This window comes from Aethalodelphis obliquidens, unplaced genomic scaffold (genome assembly GCF_003676395.1).
Source record: "Aethalodelphis obliquidens isolate GAN/ISIS:26980383/991018 unplaced genomic scaffold, ASM367639v1 scaffold4, whole genome shotgun sequence".
Taxonomy (NCBI): domain Eukaryota; kingdom Metazoa; phylum Chordata; class Mammalia; order Artiodactyla; family Delphinidae; genus Aethalodelphis; species Aethalodelphis obliquidens.
In genome coordinates, this window is record NW_020837948.1 from 35,177,133 (window position 1) to 35,189,490 (window position 12,358).

Sequence of the window (12,358 nt, forward strand, 5' to 3'; positions counted from 1 at the left end):
GATAAAATGGTGGAAATAAATACTGCAGAGCAGAATAAAGAAAGAAAAGAACTGAGGACAGTCTCAGAGACCTCTGGGACAATCTTAAACGCACCAACATTTGAATTATAGGCATCCCAGAAGAAGAAGAGAAAAAGAAAGGGACTGAGAAAATATTTGAAGAGATTATAGTTGAAACCTTCCCTAATATGGGAAAGGAAATAGTTAATCAAGTCCAGGAGGCACAGAGAGTCCCATACAGGATAAACCCAAGGAGAAACACACCAAGACACATATTAATCAAACTATCAAAAATTAAATACAAAGAAAAAATATTAAAAGTAGCAAGGGAAAAACAACAAGTAACACATAAGGGAATCCCCATAAGGTAAACAGCTGATCTTTCAGCAGAAACTCTGCAAGCCAGAAGGGAGAGGCAGGACATATTTAAAGTGATGAAGGAGAAAAACCTACAACCAATATTACTCTACCCAGCAAGGATCTCATTCAGATTTAATGGAGAAATTAAAACCTTTACAGACAAGCAAAAGCTAAGAGAATTCAGCACCACCAAACCAGCTTTACAACAAATGCTAAAGGAACTCCCCTAGGCAGGAAACACAAGAGAAGGAAAAGACCTACAATAACAAACCCAAAACAATTAAGAAAATGGGAATAGGAACATACATATCGATAATTACCTTAAATGTAAATGGATTAAATGCTCCAACCAAAAGACACAGACTGGCTGCATGGATTCAAAAACAAGACCTGTATGTATGCTGTCTACAAGAGACCCACTTCAGAACTAGGGACACATACAGACTGAAAGTGAGAGGATGGAAAAAGATATTCCATGCAAATGGAAACCAAAAGAAAGCTGGAGTAGCAATTCTCATATCAGACAAAATAGACTTTAAAATAAAGACTATTACAAGAGACAGAGAAGGACAGTACATAATGATCAAGGGATTGATCCAAGAAGAAGATATAACAATTGTAAATATTTATGCACCCAACATAGGAGCACCTCAATACATAAGGCAAATACTAACAGCCATAAAAGGGGAAATTGACAGTAACACAGTCATAGTAGGGGACGTTAACACCCCATTTTCACCAAAGGACAGGTCATCCAAAATGAAAATAAATAAGGAAACACAAGCTTTAAATGATACATTAAACAAGATGGACTCAATTGATATTTATAGGACATTCCATCCAAAAACAACACAATACACATTCTTCTCAAGAGCTCATGGAACATTCTCCAGGATAGATCATATCTTGGCTCACAAATCAAGCCTTGGTAAATTTAAGAAATTGAAACCGTATCAAGTATCTTTTCTGACCACAGCACTCTGAGACTAGATATCAATTAGAGGAAAAAATCTGTAAAAAATACGAACATATGGAGGCTAAACAATACTCTACTTAATAACCAAGAGATCACTGAAGAAATCAAAGAGGAAATCAAAAAATACCAAGGAACAAATGACAATGAAAACACGACGACCCAAAACGTATGGGATGCAGCACAAGCAGTTCTAAGAGGGAAGTTTATAGCAATACAATCCTACCTTAAGAAACAAGAAACATCACAAATAAACAACCTAACCTTACACCTAAAGCAATTGGAGAAAGAAGAACAAAAAACCCCCAAAGTTAGCAGAAGGAAAGAAATCATAAAGATCAGGTCAGAAATAAATGAAAAAGAAATGAAGAAAGCGATAGCAAAGATCACTAAAACTAAAAGCTGATTCTTTGAGAAGATAAAGAAAATTGATAAACCATTACCCAGACTCATAAGAGAAAAAGGGAGAAGACTCAAATCAATAGAAGTAGAAATGAAAAAGAAGTAACAACTGACACTGCAGAAATACAAAGGATCATGAGAGATTACTACAAGCAATACTATGCCAATAACATGGACAACCTGGAAGAAATGGACAAATTCTTAGAAATGCACCATATTCCGAGACTGAACCAGGAAGAAATAGAAAATATGAACAGACCAATCACAAGCACTGAAATTGAAACTGTGATTAAAAATCTTCCAACAAACAAAAGCCCAGGACCAGGTGGCTTCACAGGTGAATTCTATGAAACATTTAGAGAAAAGCTAACACCTATCCTTCTCAAACTCTTCCAAAATGTAGCAGAGGGAGGAACAGTCCCAAACTCATTCTACGAGGCCACCATCACTCTGATACCAAAACCAGGCAAAGATGTAACAAAGAAAGAAAACTACAGACCAATATCCCTAATGAACGTAGATGCAAAATTCCTCAACAAAATACTAGCAAACAGAATCCAACAGCACATTAAAAGGATCATACAACATGATCAAGTGGGGTTTATCCCAGGAATGCAAGGATTCTTCAATATATGCAAATCAATCAACGTGATACACCATAATAACAAATTGAAGGAGAAAAAACATATGATCATCTCAATAGATGCAGAGAAAACTTTCGACAAAATTCAACACTAATTATGATAAAAACCCTGCAGAAAGTAGGCATAGCGGGAACTTTCCTCAACATAATACAGGCCATATATGACAAACCCACAGCCAACATCGTCCTCAATGGTGAAAAACTGAAATCATTTCCGCTAAGATCAGGAACAAGACAAGGTTGCCCACTCCCACCACTATTTTTCAACATAGTTCTGGAAGTTTTAGCCACAGGAATCACAGATGAAAAAGAAATAAATGGAATCCAAATAAGAAAAGAAGAAGTAAAGCTGTCACTGTTTTCAGATGGCATTATACTATGCATAGAGAATCCTAAAGATACTACCAGAAAACTACTAGAGTTAATTAATGAATTTGGTAAAGTAGCAGGATACAAAACTAATGCAAAGAAATCTCTGGCATTCTTATACACTAATGATGAAAAATCTGAAAGTGAAATTAAGAAAACACTCCCATTTATCATTGCAACACAAATAATAAAATATCTAGGAATAAACCTACCTAAGGAGACAAAAGACCTGTATGCAGAAAATTATAAGACACTGATGAAAGAAATTAAAGAGGATACAAATAGATGGAGAGATATACCATGTTCTTGGATTGGAGGAATCAACTTGGTGCAAATGACTATACTACCCAAAGCAATCTACAGATTCAATGCAATCCCTATCAAACTACCACTGGCAGTTTTCACAGAACTAGAACAAAAAATTTCACAATATTCATGTTAACACAAAAGACCCCGAATAGCGAAAGCAATCTTGAGAATGAAAAACGGAGCTGGAGGCATCAGGCTCCCTGACTTCAGACTATACTACAAAGCTACAGTAATCAAGACAGTATGGTACTGGCACAAAAACAGACATAGAGATCAATGGAACAGGATAGAAAGCCCAGAGATAACCCCACGCACATATGGTCACCTTATCTTTGATAAAGGAGGCAAGAGTATACAGTTGAGAAAAGACAGCCTCTTCAATAAGTGGTGCTGGGAAAACTGGACAGCTACATATAAAAGTATGAAATGAGAACACTCCCTAACACCATACACAAAAATAAACTCAAAATGGATTAAAGACCTAAATGTAAGGCCAGACACTATCAAACTCTTAGAGGAAAACATAGGCAGAACACTCTATGACATAAATCACAGCAAGATCCTTTTTCACCCACCTCCTATAGAAATGGAAATAAAAACAAAAATAAAGAAATGGGACCTAATGAAACTTAAAAGCTCTTGCACAGCAAAGGAAACCATAAACAAGATGAAAAGACCGCCCTCAGAATGGGAGAAAATATTTGCAAATGAAGAAACTGACAAAGGATTAATATCCAAAATTTACAAGCAGCTCAATATTAAAAAAACAAACAACCCAATCGAAAAATGGGCAGAAGAGCTAAATAGACATTTCTCCAAAGAAGATATACAGATTGCCAACAAACACATTAAAGGATGCTCAACATCATTAATCATTAGAGAAATGCAAATCAAAAGTACAATGAGATATCATCTCACACCAGTCAGAATGACCATCATCAAAAAATCTACAAACAATAAATGCTGGAGAGGGTGTGGAGAAAAGGGAACCCTCTTGCACTGTTGGTGGGAATGTAAATTGATACAGCCACTGTGGAGAACAGTATGGAGCTTCCTTAGAAAACTAAAAATAGAACTACCATACGACCCAGCAATCCCACTACTGGGCATATACCCTGAGAAAACCATAATTCAAAAAAAAGAGTCATGTACCAAAATGTTCATTGCAGCTCTATTTACAATATTTACATGGAAGCAGCGTAAGTGTCCATCGACAGATGAATGGATAAAGAAGATGTGGCACATATATACAATGGCATATTACTCAGCCATAAAAAGAAATGAAATTGAGTTATTTGTAGTGAGGTGGAGGGACCTAGAGTCTGTCATACAGAGTGAAGTAAGTCAGAAAGAGAAAAACAAATACCGTATGCTAACACATATATATAGAATCTAAGGGGGAAAAAAATGGTCATGAAGAACCTAGGGGCAAGACGGGAATAAAGACACAGACCTAGTAGAGAATGGACTTGAGGATATGGGGAGGGGGAAGGGTAAGCTGTGACAAAGTGAGAGAATGGCATGGACATATATACACTACCAAACGTAAAATAGATAGCTAGTGGGAAGCAGCCGCATAGAACCTGGAATCAGTTCAGTGCTTTGTGACCACCTAGGAGGGTGGGATAGGGAGGGTGGGAGGGAGGGAGATGCAAGAGGGAAGATATATGGGAACATATGTCTATGTGTAACTGATTCACTTTGTTATAAAGCAGAAACTAACACACCATTGTAAAGCAATTATACTCCAATAAAGATGTTTAAAAAAAAGTTATTTCAGGTATTGGGATTATGGTTAATATTTATTTTATTCCTTTGATGTTGAACAATATATTTCTTATATAATAAGAAAAATAATAATAAGCAGTATTTAAATTGTACCTCTGATTAAAAGAAATTTATTCTTTTAAAAAGGTACATTAGAGGGGTGGATCAAGATGGTGAAGTAGGAAGACCCTGTGCTCACCTGCTCCCACAGAACTACAAAGACATGCAGAGCAACTTTATCTGAGAACAACCTGAAGACTAGCAGAATAGATTTTCTATAACTAAGGATATAAAGGAAAGGCCATATCAAGATGGGCAGGAGGAGCAAAGACATGTTCCAGTCAGAACCCATACCCCCGGTGCAATGACCCACAAGCAGGAAGGGTATTACAATCGTGGAGGGCTGCCCTGAGGAGGAAGGGGTCTGAGCCCTACATCTGGTCCTAAGCCAGGGGGACCTGCACTGGGCAGATGAGCACCCATAATGTCTGGCTTTGAAAATCAGCAGGGCTTATGTCCAGGAGAGGCAGAGGATAGTGGCAACCCAAGACTCTGCTCTTAAAGGGCTCTCACACAAACTCACTTACTTCAAGTCCCAGCATAGAGTCAGCAGCTTGAAAAGCACGTACCTCATACGAGACAGTGATTTATTGAGGAATTTTAGGGCATGTGCCGGAGGGGCAGGGACCTGGTGGAACTTCCTCTGGGGATGGAAGTGCTGGTGGGTATAATTTTGTTTCCTCTTCTTCTTCCCAGCTGTCCTGATGTTGGTAGATGCCATTTCTGTCAATCTCCATCAATCTAGTTAACACCATGTACTCCACCCTGGCATCCCCTGAGGGCCAGCTATACCCAACTTGCCTACTTTGTCCAGCCCCCCGGGAACCAATACCAGACCAGACACCAGACTGTGAGCTCCTGGGGGCAAGGCTGGTAGCTCTGCCCCTCTGTGCCCAGTGTGGGGCCCAGCACATGCTGGTGACTTAGCAATGACTGATGAAGGAATGATGTAAGGCACTAGAGATTTGCAGAGCACAGCTGCCCCCAAGGTTATGCGTCTTCTTGGCCAGTATCCTTCTCCCTTTGGGCCATCAGTGGCCCTGCAGACGCCTCTTCTTCCCCCAATAGCAGAGGTGTCCTCCAGCCTTGGTCCACCTGAGTGCTCCAGAAACCTGACATGAGGCATCCCTGGTCTTAGGGGATCTGAGGTCCCTTCTCCCCATAGGCCATCTCCCTGTGAAAGCATGAGGCAGGTGGGCCCTTAGAAGCCCAGGCTGTATCTATGCCCAGGATAAAAGGGCCAAGTGTGTGCCTTCTTCGCTTGCCTGAGGACCCTGGAGCTGATGGGAACCTGCCCACATGCAGGATCATGGGGTAGGCATGTTCCTGGGCCTGCTGGGGGTTGGTGAGGGCCTGGGACATAGGGCTGTGCAGGCAGGGGTCACTCACTTTCTTGTGGCACAGCCACCAGATGCACCAGACCAACAGTGGGAACATAAGCAGGGCCAGGCTGAGAGCAACCAAGCAGAGAAGCTTGATTGTGGGAATGAACTGTGGGAGGGGTGGTGGGGAGGCAGTGACAGAGGCTCCTGGGTAACTGGTGGGGCACTTGTCTGGGCAGATGGCTCCTCTGCCTATAGAAAGGACACAAGCCAGAGTTCTGGCATGGGCCTGGGTGACATCTTCCCAGTCACCTACCACCTAGATACCACAAACCAGAAACATATAACAGATACACAAAACATAAATAGAAAGGAATACAAACATAACAGTAAAGAAAATTATTATCACCAGGGAAGAGAACAAGACAAGAAAAAAGGAACAGAGAAGAACTACAAAAACAATCAGAAAACAATTATCGAAATGGCAATAAGCACATACCTATCAATAACTACTTTAAATGTAAATGGACTAAATGTTCCAATCAAAAGACTTAGGGTACAACAGGCTAATAAACAACCAAAGTGTTCACTGGAGAAATCAAAGAGGAGATTAAAAAATACTTGGAGACAAGTAAAAATGAAAACAATGATCCAAAATCTATGGGATGTGGCAAAAGCAGTTCTAAGAGGAAAGTTTATAGCAATACAAGCCTACCTCAGCAAACAATAAATATCTCAAGTAAATAACCTGAATTTACACCTGAATGAACTAGAAAAAGAAAAACAAACACAACCCCAAGTTAGTAAAAGGAAAGAAATAATAAAGTCAGAGCAGAAATAAATGAAGTAGAGAATAAAAAACAATGGAAAAGATCAATGAAACTAAGAGTTGGTTCTTTGAAAAGATAAGCAAAATTGATAAACCTTTAGCCAGACTTATCAAAAAACAAGAGAGAGGGCTCAGATAAGTAAAAGTCAGAAATGAAGAAGTTCCAACCAATACCAAAGATATACAAACGGTCATAAGAGACTACTTTAAACAATTAAATACCAATAAAATGGACAATATAGAAGAAACGGACAAATTCCTAGAAATGTACACTCTCCCAAAACTAAATCAAGAAGAAATAGAAAATATGAACACACTAATTAATCAGTAATCAAAAAATCACAACAAACAAAAAGTCTAGGACCAGATGGCTTTACAGTTGAATTCTATCAAACATTTAAAGAAGAGTTAATACCTATCCTTCTCAAACTATTCCAGAAAATTCAAGAGGAAGGAACACTTCTGAACTCATCCTATGAGGCCAGCATCACCCTAATACCAAAACCAAAGACACCACACACACAAAAATTTACAGGCCAATATCACTGATGGACATGGATATAAAAGCCTCAATAAAATATTACCTAACCAAATTCAACAAATACATTCAAAGGGTCATACACCATGATCAAGTGGGATTCACTCCAGAGATGCAGGATGCTTCAATATCTGCAAATCAATCAATATAAGTCACCACATTAACAAAATGAAGGATAAAAATCAGATGATCACCTCATATTCAGAAAGAGCATTTGACAAATTCAATATCCATTTAGGGTAAAACCTCTCAATAAAGAGGGTATAGAGGGAACATACCTCAATATAATGAGGGTCATATATGATAAACACACAGCTAAGATAACACTAAATGGTGAAAAGCTGAAAGCTTTTCCTCTAAGATCAGGAACAAGACAAGAATATTCACTCTCACCACTTTTATTCAACATAGCATTGGAAATCCTAGTCTCAGCAATCAGACAAAACAAAGAAATAAAAGGAATCAAACTGGAAAGGAAGAAGTGAAATGGTCACTGTTTTCAGATGACATGATGCTGTATATATAAAACGTAAAGACTCCATCAAAAAAACCTATTAGAACTAATAAATGAGTAAATGAATTCAATGAAGTTGCAGGATACAAAATCAATATACAGAAATCTGTTGCATTTCCAGACACTAAAAACGAACTATCAGAAAAAGAAATTTAAAAAGCAATCTATTTATAATTGCATCAAAAAGAATAAAATACCCAGTAATAAATTTAAGAAAGGAGGTGAAAGACCTGTATTCTGAAAACTATAAGAACTTGAAAAAAGAAATTGAGATGACACAAATAAATTCAGTGATATGGCATACTCATGGCTTCAAAGAATATTGTTAAAATGATCATATTATCCAAAGCAATCTACAGATTCGATGCAATCCCTATCAAAAATCCAATGGTAGTTTTCAAAGAACTAGAACAGACAGTCTTAAAATTTGTATGGAACCACAAAAGACCCTGAATAGCCAAAGCAATCTTGAGAAAGAAGAAAAACTGGAGGTACCAAGCTCCCTGATTTCAAACTATTCTGCATGGCTATAGTAATGAAAACTGTATGGTACTGACACAAAAACGGACAGAGATCAATGGACAGAGCCCAGAAATAAATGCATGCTTATATGGTCAATTAATTTACAAAAAAGGAGCCAAGAATATACAGTGGAGAAATGATAGTCTCTTCAATAAATGGTGTTGGGAAGCAGGACAGTTACATGAAAAAGAACGAAACTGGACCACTCTGTTACACCATGTACAAAAATAAATTAAAAATAGATTAAAGATTTAAATGTAAGACATGAACCATAAAACTCCTGGAAGAAAATATAGGCAGTGTACTCTTTGACATTGGTCATAGCAATATTTTTTTGTATCTGTCTCCTTAGGGAAGGGAGGAGCAAAAATAAAGAAATGGGACTATATCAAACTAAAAATCTTTTGCACAGCAAAAGACACCATCAACAAAATGTAAAGGCCACCTACTGAATGGAAGATATATGTAAACAATATACCTGATAAGGGCTTAATATCCAAAATATATAAACAACTCATATAATTCAACATCAAAAAACAAACAACCTGATTTAAAAATGGGAAGAGGACTTGAAGAGACATTTGCCCAAGGAACACATGCAGGTAATCAACAGACACATGAAAACACACTCAACATCTCTAGTTATCAGGGAAATGCAAATAAAAACCACAATGAGATATCACTTCATACCTGTCAGAATGGCTACTATTACATATATATATATATTTTGGCCACACCACGTGGCTACTGGGATCCTAGTTCCCCAACCAGGGATTGAACCCAGGCCATGGCAGTGAAAGCACTGAGTCCTAACCATTGGACCACCAGGGAATTCCCAGAATGAATATTATTAAAAGACAAGAAAAAACAAGTAGGTGTTGAAAAGGATGTGGAGAAAAGGAAACCATTGTGCCCTGTAGGTGGGGACACAAATTGCTGCAGCCACTACGGGAAACAGTATGGAGGTGTCTCAAAATATCAAAAGTAGAACTACCATATGATCCATCAATTCCACTCCTTGGTATTTATCTGAATAAAACAAAAACACTAATTGAAAAAGATATATGCACACCTATGTTCATCGCAGCATTATTTACAATAGCCAAGATATGGAAGCAAACTAAGTGCCTATCAATAGATGAACGGATAAAGAAGATGTGGTATATATTCACAATGCAGAGTTACTCAGTCATATAAACAACGAAATCTTTTCATTTGTGACAACATGTATGGACCTAGAGGTATTATGCTAAATGAAATGTCAGACAGAGAAATACAATATGATTTCAATTATATGTGGAATTTTAAAAACAATACAAACGAATAAACATAACAAAACAGAAACAGACTCATAGATACAAAGTACAAACTGGTGGTCACCAGAGAACAGGGGGTTAGAGGGTTGGGTGAAATCGATAAAAGGGAGTAAGAATTACAAACTTCCATTTATAAAATAAGTAAGTCCTGGGGATGTAATGTACAGCATAGGGAATATAGTCAATAATGGTGCAATAATTTGTATGGTGACAGATGGTTTACTAGACTTACGGTGATCAATTTATAATGTATATAAATGTTGAATCACAATGTTGAACACCTGAAACTATTATAATGTTGTATGTGAACTATATTTCAATACAAAAAAGAAAAAAGGTGCATTTAATTCACTTGATCTCAGTACCACCAATTAAAAAGTTTTGTTTTGCTTTTCTCTCTCTCTATTCTGCCTCCAGAATGAAATATGCATACATTTCTATGCATTTGTTCATTCAAATATTTGGACCAGAGTTAAAGACCAATAGCAAAACATCTAAATGATTGGCAGAATCTTTCACTTATTAAAATTATCTATGTATGATGTTATTGTAGCCCAAGCACCTCCTCCAGTTTAAGAAGTGCAATTGAAGAAATAACAAAACTGGCTCATGGATTTATGACTATCAGCACCATAATCTGGCATTTATAAGTATAGATGAAATTAGTGTTTGTTATATACACACAGTGGGTGCCATAGAGACACCCACTATTCCTGAGAGACAATGAATCACTTTCTCTGGATAAGGACATGGGGATCATACCATTGGAAAGTAGCTGTATATCACTGGAAAATTGTTAGTCACATGGTAAAGCTTACATAGCAGACATACTTGAAGAATACCTGAGAAATGTTTAAGAGCTTTTTAAATTTTTTAACCACTGTTTTAGCTGTTCTTTATGAGTGTCTACTATATGGCAAGCTATGTACTAGGTGCTTTATAGTACAACTATACGGTAGGTATTAACTCCATGTGGGACATTAGATATCTGTATGGATAGGGAGATTAAGGAGATTCCCTAAAGCCACATAGATAGATAGGATCACTATTTGGCCTCAGATCTGTTTCAAATCCTGTGTACTTAGACATCAACACTGCCTAAGGCCTTTATAACTCTATAATATGTGTAACAGAGGTCCACTCCCTCTGTCCACAGCCCTGAGCATGTAGTGCATCCTGATCCAACTCAACATGCTAGACTGGATTACCACACCTTCATGAAGTTTGTTGGTGAGTGTCCAGGGAAGCTTGCAAGTGTCATATTCTATCAATCCGTGGATTTGGGAACAGCTGTGCAAATGTGCAGAAAGGTTGAGGCTTGAATGCAGAGTGGCAACTGAGTAAGTCCATGGGGTGGGATGGGAACTCTAGTCTGGCAGCACCTTGAGAGATAACAACACTCCAGACACTGTATAAAGTACTTAAGTTAGCTAATTTAATACTGAAAACAGCCCTGTAAAGTAGGGCTTCATGCTACAGTTCAGAAAACTGAGAAACACAAGAGGAAAATCAGTTCTGTTTGAGGTCACATAGGAAGTAGTGGAACCAGGATCTGAATTCAGACATTATGGCTTCCCTCCTAACTAATACACTGCACCATCCCTAACTACCTTCCCAGCACACCAGAGAAGCTCACTTAGTGGATATTTCAAAGGTCTACAATCCCAGTATATTCTGAGTCTTTGCTTTCAAGCTTCCAAATGTTTCTTCTGTTATTGTCACTTTTGTGTGTGTTTGTTTTGTTTTTGATCCTTGTGGATTTATGGCTTAAAATTCCTTTTTATTGTCTTATTTGTTGAGTTTTGGAGGAAGCAGGTATAAATGTGTATATTCTTCCAGTCTTCAATGAGAAACTTAACTTTTCAGATCAAATATCACAGGATATAGGTAGCAGAGGATAAGAGAAAAAGAATAATTCTTGTGAAGAAGAAAAAATAAACTCAGCATAATTTATCTAGTTTCTCTGAGTATAAACAGAAACCAACTTTTAGCACAGTGAGCTTCTTATTCCTGCACTGCAAGTGCTGAGAATTTCAAGTAATTTAATTAGACAAATAAAATAAAAAGTTAACTTAGTACAGAAAAGATAAGTTTTAACAAACAAAATTATCAAAGCTGAAAATAATTGTATAGTTTGAACTCTTTGTAAATGTCATGAAATTGCATTTTCTGTTTGTGCTGCATTTTCTCAAATGGCAAATCACCAAATAAGAAATGCTGACAGCTACTCTGGATATTAGATGGATTGGTGCAACGACAATGGTTGCTATTTTGGTGTATCCAAAATACATTCAAAATTAACTAGAGCCCAGGAAAAAATGAATTATTTTAAAATTTGGATGAGAAACTATTAAGATAATTATTTCAAAAGGTTTCTAATATCTAAAAGAAACATTTTAATCCTAATATGCAAAGACTGTTTTGAACCATGTTT